General features: G+C 44.5%; 1 protein-coding gene and 1 long non-coding RNA gene across 4 annotated transcripts in view; one reads left to right on the plus strand and one right to left on the minus strand.

Moving 5' to 3' along the window:
* BANK1 (B cell scaffold protein with ankyrin repeats 1) overlaps positions 1-15,563 on the minus strand; it is a 1,166,863-nt gene that overhangs the window by 123,472 nt on the left and 1,027,828 nt on the right. The gene's annotated exons all lie outside the window — the stretch shown is intronic.
* LOC134910404 (uncharacterized) overlaps positions 356-15,563 on the plus strand; it is a 65,827-nt gene continuing 50,619 nt past the window's right edge. For 2 of the 3 annotated variants that reach the window (XR_010176187.1, XR_010176190.1), the window contains exons 1-2: positions 356-693; positions 800-1,123. This is a non-coding gene — a long non-coding RNA (uncharacterized LOC134910404). The remainder of the gene's footprint in view (positions 694-799; positions 1,124-15,563) is intronic. The other variant, XR_010176188.1, reaches the window with a different exon arrangement.

The following is a 15,563-nucleotide window of genomic DNA, read 5'->3' on the forward strand; positions in this document are numbered from 1 at the left end:
TGATTTATGAATATAATGTATACATTTAAATTTTTTGTTTTATTGTTTGTTTTATATTCCATGGATTTTTATTGGGACTCATATGCGGACATTCATATGTAAAACGCTGTTTTAATGGACCCGTTGAATAAGAACTTTGATACTCAATCTCGGAGTGAATGCAATACAAAGATGTACTTCCTGATTGTGGTGGAACGCATAATGAGTCTCCAGGATAGAATGGCGCATGTGCAGAATGATGTGAATAACGGGGAGCGCCTTCCGGGGTTGTGGAACGCAAAGACGCACTTCCGGATTTGAGGTGGAACGCACAATGAATTTCCAGACATTAACGGCGCAAGCGCAGGACGCGTGAACGCCGGGTAGCGTCATTAAATGTGCACAGGTGTTTTTAATGTTTGTAATGTGTTTGCTATAAATATAATGCCAATGGAGAGGAACTTTACACTTCTGATGAAGGACCAAACAGGTCAGAAACGCGTTAAGTGTTCTTACTCCATGTGATTATTCTACGTGTACTTGGCGGTGATTACGGTAACTACTCCCTGGAAGTGACCCCTCTATATCCGGATTGAGAGATCACTTTACCAGCCTATCTTTCCATCTGGGACTGGACCTGAGGGTGGTTGCTGTTCTTTGCCGAGTTGCATGTCCTGTGGATATGTTTTTATGCTGATTAAATTACGTTTGTTTGTAAGTGCTTTGATGTCATTAAATCCTGCATAATTTTAAAAAGGATCATTGCACTAATTTTTTTTCTATTTTATGTGCCTAAACCTCAAACACGTAATATGTGGAGGTAGTCACATTTTTTCAGATTTCCAACACTATTCGGTATACCATCCTTGGTTGACGGCGACTCATTGACTGCTAAGCTGTGTGCCTTATGGGAAGTTATGAGATATGCTGTTTGAATTACATCAGTTTGTAAGTGCATTGATTCATTAAAATCGTCCTTTAAAAGGGTTTTATTGCACTATCTTCTTTTTTGTATGTGTCTATCCCAAAACACATATTGTGTGGAGGGGGTCACGTTATATTTTAGGTTTCAATCAAGGACGGTGAAATAAAGAAAAAAACAAGTGTATACTTCAAAGTCTTGCTCCTTTGGAAATCTCTAGGGGTAATTATTATTTATATTTTTTGGAGTATACATATATGTTATTCTTATGGTGTACTATTTTTTCCTTTGAGCGCCATAGATATGTGTAAATCTTTTCTTTTGTTTAAAACTACAGTATCTGCCAATTAATTATTCTTTTCTGCACTGTGTGATAAATTGCAGTTTGCAGTTATACATCAGTTTATCCTCATGGTTTTTCTATCTACATGCAATGTTTGATGAAAAAACCCTCTTCCTGCTGATGGCATTACAGTATGGAAAACTACTTGCCAGTGTATTTGTCTGCACGGTGTCCCATAATAACCTAAGCTAACGATTTTGATACAAAAGAATGTTTGCTTCATTATACAGGTTATTTCATGTCTGTGTAGTGCAATGTTAGAACCAGACAAACCTACTTATCAGACTAGAGGTTTCATTTGATTGCATTGTGGATACAACAGTGCTTTCTGATTCAATAAATGGGTTCACTCACAAAGGGAAAAAGAGTGTTTTATGAAGTGTTTATGATCAACAGATAGAACTTGGACACTCTTGGTTAAAAAAAAATCACATTACTGTTTTGTTACAAATCTCTGTAGGTGTTGTCTGGGATTTTATTTATTGTGACGATTGGTATACAGTGTGATTACAGAAGAGAACCATTGTCACTATACTAACATTAACGCTGGAATTGGAGTGAAGCTTTAAATACAAGAATTTAACAATTTGTTTTCCTTTAAATGTGCCACTAAGATCCTTAATACAGTAAATGTATGATTCATTTATGCAGGGCCGGCCCTAGGCATAGGCAAACTAGGCAAATGCCTAGGGCATTTGGTATGCCTAGGGGCACAAGCAGCTTCTGCTGATTAAAATGATATGCGGCATACCTATATTCTGTGTCTGACTGCGGCTGTATCTGCATATGAAATGTTACGTTACAGTGTTTTCCGGGAAATCACTGTAATTTCGTATGCATTCCGTATGCAGATACAGCCACAGTCGCACACAGAATATAGGAATGCGGCATATCATTTTAATAAGCAGAAGCTGCTTGAGCATCCCCGCCACATAGTAACGCTAATAAGATGCATTTTCATTAAAAAAGGCACCCAACCCAACGTTAGCAGAGCTGCCACCTGACTCACGCCAGGCATCTCCTGCTGAGTGGTGCATTGAGGAAAGATGTGTGTGGACACATCTGTATCCAAGCAGAGGCGGAGGTCATAGTGTTAGGGGCCATGTGAGTGCTGTGTGCGGGTGGGTTGGTTGTGCAGTAGTGTTCAGCATATGTGTAAGGGGTCTTATGTGTATAAATGTATTAATAATGTTTGACTAATGTGTAAGGACACTATGTGTGCCATTATGTGTATAAGTGCACTAATAATGTGCTGCATATGTGAATGGGACATTATGTGTATAAGGGCATTAATAAAGGCTGGTATAATGTGTAAGGTGCATTATGTTTATAAGGACATTAATAATGTGTGTCATATGTTTTAGGGGCATTACTGTGTGGTATAAATGCATTACTAAAGTGTTGCATTATGTGTACAAGGTGCTTTACTGTGTGGCATAAAATATAGAAAGGGCACTACAGTGTGGTCTAATGTGAATAAAGAGCAATATAGTGTGGTGTAATGAAAATAAGGATCAATTCAGTGTGATGTAACGTGAATAAGGGCACTATTAGGAGGAGGGGTGTAGTATGGTATGCCGGCAGCCGGGATCCCGGCGGCCAGCATACCGGCGCCGGAATCCCGACCACCGGCATACGGACAGCTGGGTGAGCGCAAATGAGCCCTTTGTGGGCACGGTGGCGCGCTACGCGCGACACGCTATTTATACTCCCTCCAGGGGGGTTGTGGACCCCCAAGAGGGAGAATAGGTGTCGGTATGCCCGGTGTCGGGATTCCGGCGCCGGGATCCCAATAGCCGGCATGCTGAATACCACCCATGAGGAATAACGTATATTAGGTAAAGTGGTACTACAGTGTGATGTAACATGGATAAGGGACACTATCACATGATATAATTTTAATAAAGCTGCACTACTGTGGCATAATTTGACTTGGGGGTACAATTGTGTGGCTATGCCCCTTCCCAGCAAGAACACACCCCTTTTTGGGCTGTGCGCCGAATGTGCGCACTGTCCCTATTTAAAATATAGAAGGTAGGAACACCAAAATGAGGACTGCTATGGGTGAGGGGTGACGGTGCTGCAAAACGGGCGCAGAGTCAGAGGCAAAACTAGCAGTGGTGCTTGGGGTCACCAACCAAAATCTTGCCTAGGGCATCATATTGGTTAGGGCCGGCTCTGCATTTATGTTCATTATAATATACTGTACTGTATATTAGCCATTATAACTTATGAGACAAGATATTGTATTTTGAAAATATTTATTTAGACTACATGCAGCTTCACAACTTTGGGTCCAATATCCAAAAGCAATTGTTGTTTGTTTGTTTTTGTTTTTTGCATAATATAAGACCAAAACTAATGGCTATGAACTCTAAAGCTTTTCTTGCCCCTTTTTATTCAAATTAGATAGTAAAAGTTACATTTTAATTGAAGACAATTTAATTTCACCATTGAGAGTGCCCCTAACAAAGAGTCTTCTTTCTGTCCCACTGTAGTAACCTATATCTGACTCTAGGGAGAACCACCAGCTCCGACATTTGAAAATATACATCATCATAATTATTTTCACTACTTGGTTACAAAAATAGGATTTTGATAACCTACCGGTAAATCCTTTTCTCCTAGTCCGTAGAGGATGCTGGGGACGACATCAAGACCATGGGGTATAGACGGGATCTGCAGGAGACATGGGCACTCTAAAGACTTTTCATTGGGTGTGAACTGGCTCCTCCCTCTATGCCCCTTCTCCAGACCTCAGTTGTAGGAACTGTGCCCAGGGAGACTGACATTTCGAGGAAAGGAATTACTTTACTAGTGGTGAGATATCTACCAACTCACACCCTCAACCATGCCGCTCACATGGCATTCAACATAACACACGCCAACAGGCGTGAACTAATTGCAGCAACATGCTGAAACCAAGATAACACAACTTGTGTAACTGTAATAACTAAACTGCAGGTAAAGTACGCACTGGGATGGGCGCCCAGCATCCTCTACGAACTAGGAGAAAAGGATTTACCGGTAGGTTATCAAAATCCTATTTTCTCATACGTCCTAGAGGATGCTGGGGATGACATCAAGACCATGGGGTCTATACCAAAGCTCCAGCACGGGCGGGAGAGTGCGGATGACCCTGCAGCACCGATTGACCGAACTTGAGGTCCTCATCGGCCAAGGTGTCAAACTTGTAGAATTTTGCAAATGTGTTTGACCCTGACCAAGTAGCTGCTCGGCAAAGTTGTAATGCCAAGACCCCCTGGGCAGCCGCCCAGGAGCAGCCCACCTTCCTAGTAGAATGGGCCTTCACCGATATCGGTAACGGCAATCCAGCCGTAGAATGAGCTTGCTGAATCGTACCTCTGATCCAGCGCGCAATAGTCTGCTTGGAAGCAGGACACCCAATCTTGTGGGGAGCATACAGGACAAACAAAACCTCTGTTTTCCGTATTTGAGCTGTTCTAGCGACATAAATCTTAAAGCTCTAACCACATCTAGAGACTTTGACTCAGCGAACGTGTCAGTATGTGGAAAGAGGAAACCACCTTTGGAAGAAAATGTTGACGAGTTCTCAACTCTGCCCTATCTTCATGGAAGATCAGGTAAGGGCTCTTGTGGGACAAGGCCCCCAATCCAGACATCCGCCTTGCAGATGTCAACGCCAAAAGCATCACCACTTTCCAAGTGAGAAACTTCAACTCTATTTCTTGTAGAGGCTCAAACCAACCCGATTGAAGGATCTGCAACACCACATTAAGGTCCCATGGAGCCACTGGAGGCACAAATGGAGGCTGGATGTGCAGAACCCCTTTCACGAACCTCTGAACTTCTGGAAAGGAGGCCAATTGTTTTTGAAAGAAAACTGATAAGGCCGAAATCTGGACCTTGATTGACCCCAATCTAAGGCCTGCATCCACACCAGGCTGCAGAAAATGGAGAAAACGTCCCAACTCAAACTCTTCCGTAAGAGCCTTCTTGGATTCCCACCAAGACACATATTTTCTCCAAACACGGTGGTAATGTTTAGACGTTACTCCTTTCCTGGCCTGAATAAGAGTGGGGATGACTTCCTTGGGTATACCCTTTCGGGCTAGGATCCGGCGCTCAACAGCCATGCCGTTAAATGCAGCCGCGGTAAGTCTTGATACACACACGGACCCTGCTGTAGTAGGTCCTCTCGAGGAGGAAGAGGCCGAGGATCTTCTATGAGCAACTCCTGAAGATCTGGATACCAAGCCCTCCTTGGCCAGTCTGGGGCAATGAAGATTGCTCAAACTCTTGTTCTTCTTATTATTTTGAGAACTTCTGGAATCAGTGGAAGTGGAGGGAAAACATATACCGACCGAAACACCCACTGGGTCACCAGTGCATCCACTGCTATTGCTTGAAGGTCTCTCGACCTGGAAAAATATCTCTGAAGCTTTTTGTTTAGACGAGATGCCATCATGTCTACTTGAGGAACTCCCCAAAGACTTGTCACCTCTGCGAAGACTTCTTGGTGGAGGCCCCACTCTCCTGGATGGAGATCGTGTCTGCTGAGGAAGTCTTCTTCCCAGTTGTCCACTCCCGAAATGAAAATTGCTGACAGAGCTCTAACATGTCTTTCTGCCCAGAGGAGAATCCTTGTCACCTCTACCATTGCCGCTCTGCTTTTCGTTCCGCCTTGCCTGTTTATGTACGCGACTGCTGTTACATTGTCCGACTGGATCTGTACGGGATCTTGAAGAAGATGTACAGCTTGTAGAAGGCCGTTGTAAATGGCTCTCAATTCCAGAACGTTTATGTGAAGGCAGGCTTCCTGATTTGACCATTTTCCTTGGAAGCTTTCACCCTGTGTGACAGCTCTCCATCCTCGGAGACTTGCATCCGTGGTTATCAGGACCCAGTCGTGAATCCCAAACCTGCGTCTCTCTAGTAGGTGAGAACTGTGTAGCCACCACAGGAGCGAAATCCTGGCTTTGGGGGACAGGATTATTTTCCGGTGTATGTGTAGGTGGGATCCGGACCACTTGTCCAACAGGTCCCACTGGAATACTCTGGCATGAAATTGGCCAACTGTATGGCCTCGTAGGCCGCTACCATTTTCCCTAACAACCAAATGCATTGATGGATCGACGCGCTTGTTGGTTTCAATATTTGTTTGGCCATTTTCTGGATTTCCAGAGCTTTTTCCACTGGAAGAAATACTCTCCGTACTTCTGTGTCCAGAATCATCCCTAAAAAGGACAATCTTGTCGTCGGTTCCAACTGCGACTTTGGAAAATTCATGATCCAACCGTGTTGTTGGAGTATTGACAGGGAGAGTGCGATGTTCTGCACCAACTGTTCCCTGGATCTCGCTTTTATCAGGAGATCATCCAGATAAGGAATTATATTGACTCATTTTTAACGAAGGAGGACCATCATCTCCGCCATCACCTTGGTGAATACTCTCGGTGCCGTGGAGAGTCCGAATGGCAACGTCTGAAACTGGTAATGGCAATCCTGTACTGCAAATCTCAGATAAGCTTGGTGAGGAGGATAAATGGGAACATGCAAGTAATCATCTTTTATGTCTACTGACACCATAAAGTTCCCCTCTTCCAGACTGGAAATCACTATCCTCAGGGATTGCATCTTGAACTTGAACCTTTTCAGGTAGAGATTCAGATTTTTCAGGTTTAAAATCGGTCTGACCGAGCCGTCCGGCTTCGGAACCACGAAGAGGCTTGAATAAAAAACCTTCTCCTTACTGTGCCAAGGGTACCAGGACAATGACCTGATCCTGACATAATTTTTGAATTGCCGTTGTTACTGCCTCTCTTCCCGGAAGAGAAGCTGGCAAGGTCGATTTGAGAAATCGGCATGGGGGGACGTCTTGAAAGTCTAGTTTGTACCCATGGGACACTATTTGTAAGACCCATTGGTCCAGGACAGATTGAATCCAGATTTGGCTGAAAAGTTTCAGACGTGCTCCCACCTGAGCGGACTCCCGCAAGGGAGCCCCAACGTTATGCTGCAGATTTGGCAGAAGCAGGGGTGGACTTCTTTCCTTTTCCCTTTCTCCTACCTGCAAAAAAAAAAGGGAGACCTTTGGCCTTTTTGTATTTGTTGGGCCGAAAGGATTGTATGTGAGAGTGATGTGTCTTTTTCGCCGGTGTAGGAGCATAAGGCAAGAATTGTCGACTTACCTGCGGTAGCCGCCGAGACTAACGCATCCAGCCCATCACCAAACAAGGCCTCATCTTTATACGGGAGAGCCTCCATATTTCTTTTGGAATCTGCATCAGCATTCCACTGGCGAATCCACAACGCCCTCTGAGCCGATACTGCCATGGTAGCGGTTCTTGATCCTAAGAAACCAATATATTTAATGGATTCTAGTACGTACGCAGCAGTGTCTTTGATATGACCTAACGTTAGGAGTATCTCGTCTCCATCTATTGTGTCAATGTCTAATGACAAGTTTTCTGACCACTTTTCAATAGCACTACTCACCCACTCCCAGACAATGGTAGGCCTGAGTAGTGTCCCATTGGCCACATCAATAAATCACCTCACTCACTTGCGGTCTGTCGGCTCCTTAAGTTAAGCCATTCCAGGTGCAGGGAGAAACACCTTTTCTCTTTTATGACAGGGCCCTGTCTAAAATGCGGGGTGACTCCCACCTTTTTTGGAAAAAGGTAAGCTGCCTGATATCCTTTTGGGAATCAGAAATTTATTTTCAGGTTAAATCAGACCTGAGGTGGAGGGAAAAGTACATTACTTCTTTACTAAAGTAAACCCTCTCCTTGTGGTAAAAGAGGGGGCTTCGTAACTTCTAACACCTCCTTTATAGCTAAAACATGTTTTGAATGCTTTTTTGCTAACTTAGGACCTATTCCCCTGGAATCACTAGTGTCGACACAGGAATCAGAGTCCGTGTCGGTATCAGTTTTTACTACTTGTGCAAATTTGTATGTGACCCAGAAAGGTCCCTGTGGATGAAAGGCAGAACTATTAAAAATCACATCTTCAACAGATTATTTTCATTTTCTGTATGAGATTCAGTCCAACCTCTTACTGATATGATTCACACTATCATGTAACCTTTTACCCAGTCAGGCTCTTGGTGTCATATTACACCTCTGTGTCCCTAACATGTATCCACAGAGTTCCCTGCCACAGACATGTCACACACATGCAGAACCACACCACAGACACTCCGGGATTTATAGGGGACAAACCCACAGTAAAATCTGTCAGAGGGACACAGATAGGATTTTGCCAGTTCACAACCCAGCGCCAGTAACACAATGTCTGTGAACACAAAATGCCCACTGACATTCAGCGCTTTTATAATGTTAATCACACAATTATATAGCACCAAATTCACTGTGGCCCCCCCCCTGTTTTGCACCCTGATACTTGTTCAGTAGTGGAGGAGGACCAGTGTTGTCTCTGCAGCCTGAGGAGAGAGAGAAAATGACGCTGAGCAGTGTGCTGGCTGACTGAGGAGGAAGCTCCACTCTTCAATGGTGTGTTTCTCCTCAGCTTTTATGAGGTAATTTTTTTATACTGGCGGGGGTAGGACTGTGCCTCAGCAACTTATGCCCCTTATTTATGCCAGTTTCCATAGGTTTCATGCTGACCAGGGCGCACCCCCGCGCCCTGCACCCTGCACCCTGCAGTGCCTGTGTATGTGTGGGCAACATGGCACGCCACGCTCCCGCCAGCCGCGCGGTACTTTTAGCCGTCACTTTCTTGATTGAAGATCTGTCTTCTAACACTCACCTGTCTTCTGACTTCTGGCTCTGTGAGGGGGTGACGGCATGCTGTGGGAGTGAGCATCTAGGCACAGCTAGCGTTCAGTTCCCTTCAGGAGCTAATGGTGTCCTGTCAGCCAGAAGCAGAGCCATGAAACTGTTTAGGAAGTTGGTTCCTACTTCTGCTCCCTCAGTCCCACGAAGCAGGGAGTCTGTTGCCAGCAGTTCTCCGTGAAAATAAAAAACCTAACATAAGTCTTTTCAGAGAAACTCAGTAGAGCTTCTCAGAGTGCATCCAGTCGACCTGGGCACATTTCTAAAACTGAGGTCTGGAGGAGAGGCATAGAGGGAGGAGCCAGTTCACACCCAAAGAAAAGTCTTTAGAGTGCCCATGTCTCCTGCGGATCCCGTCTATACCCCATGATCTTGATGTTGTCCCCAGCATCCTCTAGGACATATGAGAAAACGAGAATACCTCTGGTAATCTATAGATGCTTTTGGCAGACTAGAGTACAGGAGAAGTATCCTGTGCGGAGTCCACCCCATAGTTTATCATCAGAATGAAGATGCAATACCGCCCTGAACTCTTCTCCCTTTAGTTCACTGTGCAACAGTTAATTGTATTAGACTTTTGATTCTGGTCCCAATGGTTCATCAAGCCTACTTGCTTTTCCATACTTTCTCTCCATGTACTGTAACTAGTCTTTAGGAGATCTGCCCTATGTGGGTAAGCCTCCCCACTATCTTAAACAATTCCTTAATTGTTTATTCCTCCACAACTTTATATTGTTTTGTTATATCTTCTGTTTGTATCTGATGTGAATTTGTAACATTGCTGTACTTTAATTGTTCTAGATTCTCTTGCCCCAATTCCTTTTCATCATCCTTTACCTGCCCTCCTATCTTCACTCCCTCCCTTTTCTCTCTCTTCCTTTCAACTTCTACTGCATTCACCACTCCCCTTACACACGATACATTCATTTGATATTCACTTGTGAATATCGAATAAGTGTATCATGTGTAATGGGGATCATGTTTAACCACCACCCACTAGTGCACCCAATGCACTCTTCATCTTTTGTAATCTTCTGTAAGTGTATGTCTCCTGTTATAATGATCTCTTTGTGGGATCAGATGTTACAGGGTTTGTACCCAGTTGGTAGTTCTTACTGTCTCTTTATCCTCCTCTCAGTGGCTTCCCCACCTTCCCGCCGCTTGCAATTTTTCTTTTCTATAACCGATGGTTAGGTGAGGATTAAGGTTAGGGATAGACAAATAAATTCTTACAAAAACCACTAGTCTATCAGAGGTGGACTTTAACTTTCAATCCAGACCTTAATAAAAACACCCTCATATCTCTCTTAAAACAGCATCATCTATACAACTTCTAATAACTTAAAATCTCATCAACTACAGACTACGCTCATTACTCTGTCACCCGACCAACTATACTCCCGCATCGATATGATCCACACCACCAATCACTAATTCCAGCCATAACTGAGGCCAGTATTACCCCATTCTCTTGGCCAGACCATGCAAGAGTATATTCTTCATCTCCAGAAAGCACCCATTGATGGCATCTAGATGACTCCATACTACTACAACTGTCAACTTGCTATTAATGACTATTTCATTGAAAACTTTTCCCCAGACATTGACTCTTGAGTGTTGGTGGAGGCTCACAAGGCCACTGTCAGGGGTTGTCTGACAGCTCAAAAAATTAAATCTCTCGAATTCTAGTTTTCTCTAGCATCCATAAGGGATATTGGGGACACATTAGTATGATGGGGTATAGACGCGGCCAGTGCACTATAAATTTCTTCCACTGGGTGTGCTGGCTCCTCTCCTCTATGCCCCGCCCCACAGGCAGTTTAGTTTAGAAAAAAGTGCCCTCAGGAGAGGATGCACACTCTGGAGCTCCAGAGAGATTTCTTCAATTTATTTTAAAACTTTATTATTTTCAGTATGCTGTTTGGGCAACAGCATAACTGCGCCGTGGGAGTTAGGGGGGGAGGTCACCGGCCTCATGAGGTGCAGAGCCGCTTCCCCGCTGCAGGACCACCATCCTGAGGGGCTGTTGTTCAGCGGGGCACTGCGCCTTAGCTGTCGCAGTCACCGCACACCATAAACGATGCCTAAAGGTGATTTTCGGTGGTGAGTACACACTGGGGGCCCCGCTAGGGGGGTCCCCCCGGTTCATGATGCAGCAAAAGCGCAGGTGAGGCATACGGGTCCCTCCTGGGGGGGACCCGCTGTAGCCCCTGCGTGACACTGGCTGACATAAGCCGTAATTAACATTTATGTGACACTACAGCGCATTTAGGAGACATAGCCAGTATAAATATGTAACAGTAGCTCCGGCGCCATTAAGGGGGGCGGAGCTATATCAGAGCAGGCTCAGCGGCATTTTGGCACCTTCCTCTGCATAAGCAGCAGCGGCCTCACACAGCTCCTCCGGTCTGTGACGTGCTGGATCACTGGTACAGAGTGTTTGAGTAGGGGGAGAGCCGCTATTTGTACACAATATTCCTCTAGGGGAATCCTAGTTAGAAACAGTTTAACTGATATATCTACAGATGTAGCCACCTTTATCTTGACCGATTCTCCGCCTAGACGGACGTTTAGTCACGCTAAGGTGATAGCTTAGCTTGCTGAGTTTAATCACAGGCAGGCGCGTTGATGCAATTCTAGATACTCAGCATGCATTACACATCTCCACCACTGGGTGGCTGATGCTCCACTAACCCAGTACTTTCGATCGTATAGCGGCGGATTGATCTACAGCTCTGGCAAATGGTCAGTGACGACTGTAATGTTAATAGATGGTGACCAATGGTCAGACGGTGAGAGTTCTCAATATAAATATAATAAATAAATAGTTTATACAGACACAAACGAACATGTTAAAACACTTGTGTATACAGACGCAAGATTGTGTATGGAGACGCAACTAATTTTGTAAAAGGAAGTATGTACAATGCATAAACACCGTGCTTTTGAAATACATGTATAGTATGAGCGTCCGAGTTCCGTGACATTCACTTTATTATAATTTTTTTTATTTGTTATACACGAACAGCTAATTAGTACCCTAATAAAACATACTGTACAGAGATACTAAGTACAGTGATTTGGCAACCAGGAGCTTAGGGAGGAGCTTTTATCTCTCTCCATTATACATAGAAAGATTAAACCTGCCACTTTATGTTACAAGCTGTTCGTGCTAATTAGTACACTAGTAGAACATAGAGTACAGAGATACTAAGGACGGTAATTTGGCACCCAGGAACTTAGGGAGGAGCTTTTATCTCTCTCCATTATACTTAGAAAGATTACAATGGAGAGAGATTAAAGCTCCTCCCTAAGTTCGTGGATGCCAAATCACTGTACTTAGTATCTCTGTACAGTATGTTCTACTAGTGTACTAATTAGCACGAACAGCTTGTAACGTACAGTGGCAAGTGTAATTTTTCTATGTATAATGGAGAGAGAAAAAAACTCCTCCCTATGTTCCTGGATGTCAAATTACCATGCTTAGCATTATTACAGTATACAGTATTTCCTATCTAGCCAGAAACCCTGCATCCTGTGCAAGCTAGGCGGACAACTGGAGGGGACCTGATACACGGTTGCTTCCCGTTTCCCTTTCCAGTGTCACATAAACTAGTGGTTGGTCTGCCCCGAAAGCCAAGAGTCTCCTCTTTTGTATGATACCAGTCCCGAGTCTCTGGGACACCCAGAACCAGAGATATCAGTACACAAAGTGGACCTATTTTCCCATAGACTATAATGGGCCCGTTAATTCAGACCCACCATGGGTTCCGACGCTTGCCATGAGCCTTGTGGAGGTCACAGAAACTTGGGGTTGGTACCCTCCGTAGCTAATTGTCTCCCCTTCCATACCAACCTAGCGATGAAGGCTCCCACCTCACACGCTGAGAGTCCCAGGTTTGTTTGTTTTTAGGATGTTCCCGTGACATTCACTTTATTATTTTTTTTCTTTATTATACATTCAATGAAAGGGTGCACACAGGTTTCACATAAATCAAAGTAAATCTGCTGCAGCGATTCATTCCGCTATATACAAATACACAGCGGTAATGAGTATAAATTAGTGTATTCCAACGCAACTAACTGAGCAACACAGTACTGTAGATCGTCGATATTTGTGTATTGTACCTGACCTGAACTCCCTCCCTGTCCACTGCATGACCTGTGCAGGCTCCCAGGGGAGAAGGGCGATGGGGGTAGGGAGAGGCGGTGGAAAATACTGTGCTTTTGAAATACAAGTATTAGCGTCCGAGTCCCCTAAGGCATAAACCAATACCAATGGGAAGGAAGTGCCAACCTTTTTTTAATGTGTTCCTGTAACACTCACTTTATTATTACTTTTTTTCTTTGTTATACATTCAATGGAAGGGTGCACACAGGTTTCACATAAATCAGAGTGGGCGGGGGATTTTCCTACATACAGTAGTATACTGTTGCACATGTCTTGTAACCTGATCAGAACTCCCTCCCTGTCTACTGCATGTACTTTGCAGGCTCCCAGGGGGGAAGGGGAAAGTGGGATGGGGGTAGGGCGAGGCAGTGGAAAATACCATGTTCAAAGAAAAGGCATAATAAAAACCATGGGGAACTTTGCGGTGTATCGTTATGTACATAGACCTCGCTTATCCCTATCACCCCTGTGTATTTTAGCTAGGGGATTCTGACGCTCCTTCAACATTACCCCGTAGCCTGCAAAACCTATGCCATTGCTCGCTCCATAGCTGAGTGCTGCCACAAGGCAGGGGTTCATGTGCCACGGACATTTTGTCACATTGCGATGCGATGGGGTCAGGTGTATCGTTATGTGCATAGACCTCGCTTATCCCTATCGCACCTGTGTATTTTAGCTAGGGGATTCTGACGCTCCTTCGGTATTGCCCCGTGGCCTGCAAAATCTGTGCTGTTACTTGCTGCATAGCCGAGTGCCTCCATGGAGCTAGGAGTCACAGGCGGTAGCCATTTCAATTGAGTCTGCCCTGTGTCAAAGTCAGAAAAATATCACGATGCACACTGCCATATTTGCACCTCATATGTGTCCCTGCTGCGCATGCGTGCGCTCTCCCGTGAGTGCGCATACTCGCTGTTGCGGGCACCCACAGGCGCACGGTATGCGCATTTACGGTAGAGATTGTATGCGTCTAGCGGGCGACTCTTTCGTTACATATTTCCACTATATAATGTATTTTGTAGATCATGGTCCCTTTGATAGATTCTGAAAGTTTGGTTAATGTAGCATGTTCATGGACAGAGAAATCCCTCTTTGTTTGATACGAAGGGTCAGACAGGAGTAATACTGTGGTGTTTAGTATCCATCGGAAGAGTATTTAATTAGCAATATTCCGGTGTTGGTTTGAAGCGGATTAATCGCTCGTGCGAATAGTTATGGACATAAGAAGTTTATGTCAATTTACTATTATTTGCACTTACTTATCCATGCGGCGGGAAACCCAGTTCCCCACCCACCTGAGCAGTTGGGAATCGTCACAGCCCACCTGTATGCATCAACCTATGACCTTTTGTTATAATGCGAGGAGGAATTCCTGTGTCCAATGAACAATGAGATTGTAGGGACCATTGAATTGTATTGTGTGTGGGGCATAAATAGACAAGCCGATCACATCCAGCTCCTCTTCAACGGTTCTCATTGCTGAAAATCGGGAGCTGGATGTCCAGAGGCGCATGCGATCGTTCCCCTTGTGCGTAAGTTTTCTCCGCAATCATATTGTCTTTCTTGTTGTTATGGGCCATATCTCTCTCTCTCTCTCTTCTCTTCTTTCTCTCGTACTCTCTTAAACGTAATAGTATTGTATTGTATTTCCTGTATAGTTATCTGGTTAGGTAGTCTATGTTATATTGTAGTGTATGACTTGTATTGTATTAATTCTTTTGCAAGTATAACATTCATAATATATATATTAGGCGTTGGACCCTAAGCACGGTATCTGTGTATTTCTTATAGTGTTAAGTATTCTCAGAGCGTCGGTGACGCTCAAACAGCTTTTAAGTTAATAAAGTTACACTGTGTTGCATCTACACCCTATCTCTACACTAAGGTTTTACAGCATATTACATTGTTTATGGTTTAGATATAAAGGTTTAACATTGTGAGCGTCTGCGCCGCTCGTGATCTCTTCGTGGTCTCGAGCGTCCGCTACGCTGATAGCGTAGCATTAAGGTAGTCGCTCACCTATAGTGTGCCCGATACCAACAGCGTATTCTCGCGAGCGTTTGTATCGCTCGGGCGGCCCGCTCCCGATACAGCGTCCGCCAAGCTATAGCGAACCATTACGTTAGTCAGCAGCCAATAGTGTGCCTGCCTGTGATCTCTTGGCCGTGAGCGAACGTGACGCTTGAGCGTCTCGACCTCGGCTAAGCGATTGCTACGCAACGTGCGTACCCTTACGGTACTCCATACGTCAATAGCGTACAGTGTTCTTAGGCCTCTTAAAGGGTTTTAAATAAGATAAATATTTAGCTTTATCAATTGGCGGCTCGTCCTGTCCTTCACATATCTCTGCTAGGTAATTTCAGCAGACAT

The sequence above is a fragment of the Pseudophryne corroboree genome, chromosome 1, assembly GCF_028390025.1.
Source record: "Pseudophryne corroboree isolate aPseCor3 chromosome 1, aPseCor3.hap2, whole genome shotgun sequence".
Taxonomy (NCBI): Eukaryota; Metazoa; Chordata; class Amphibia; order Anura; family Myobatrachidae; genus Pseudophryne; species Pseudophryne corroboree.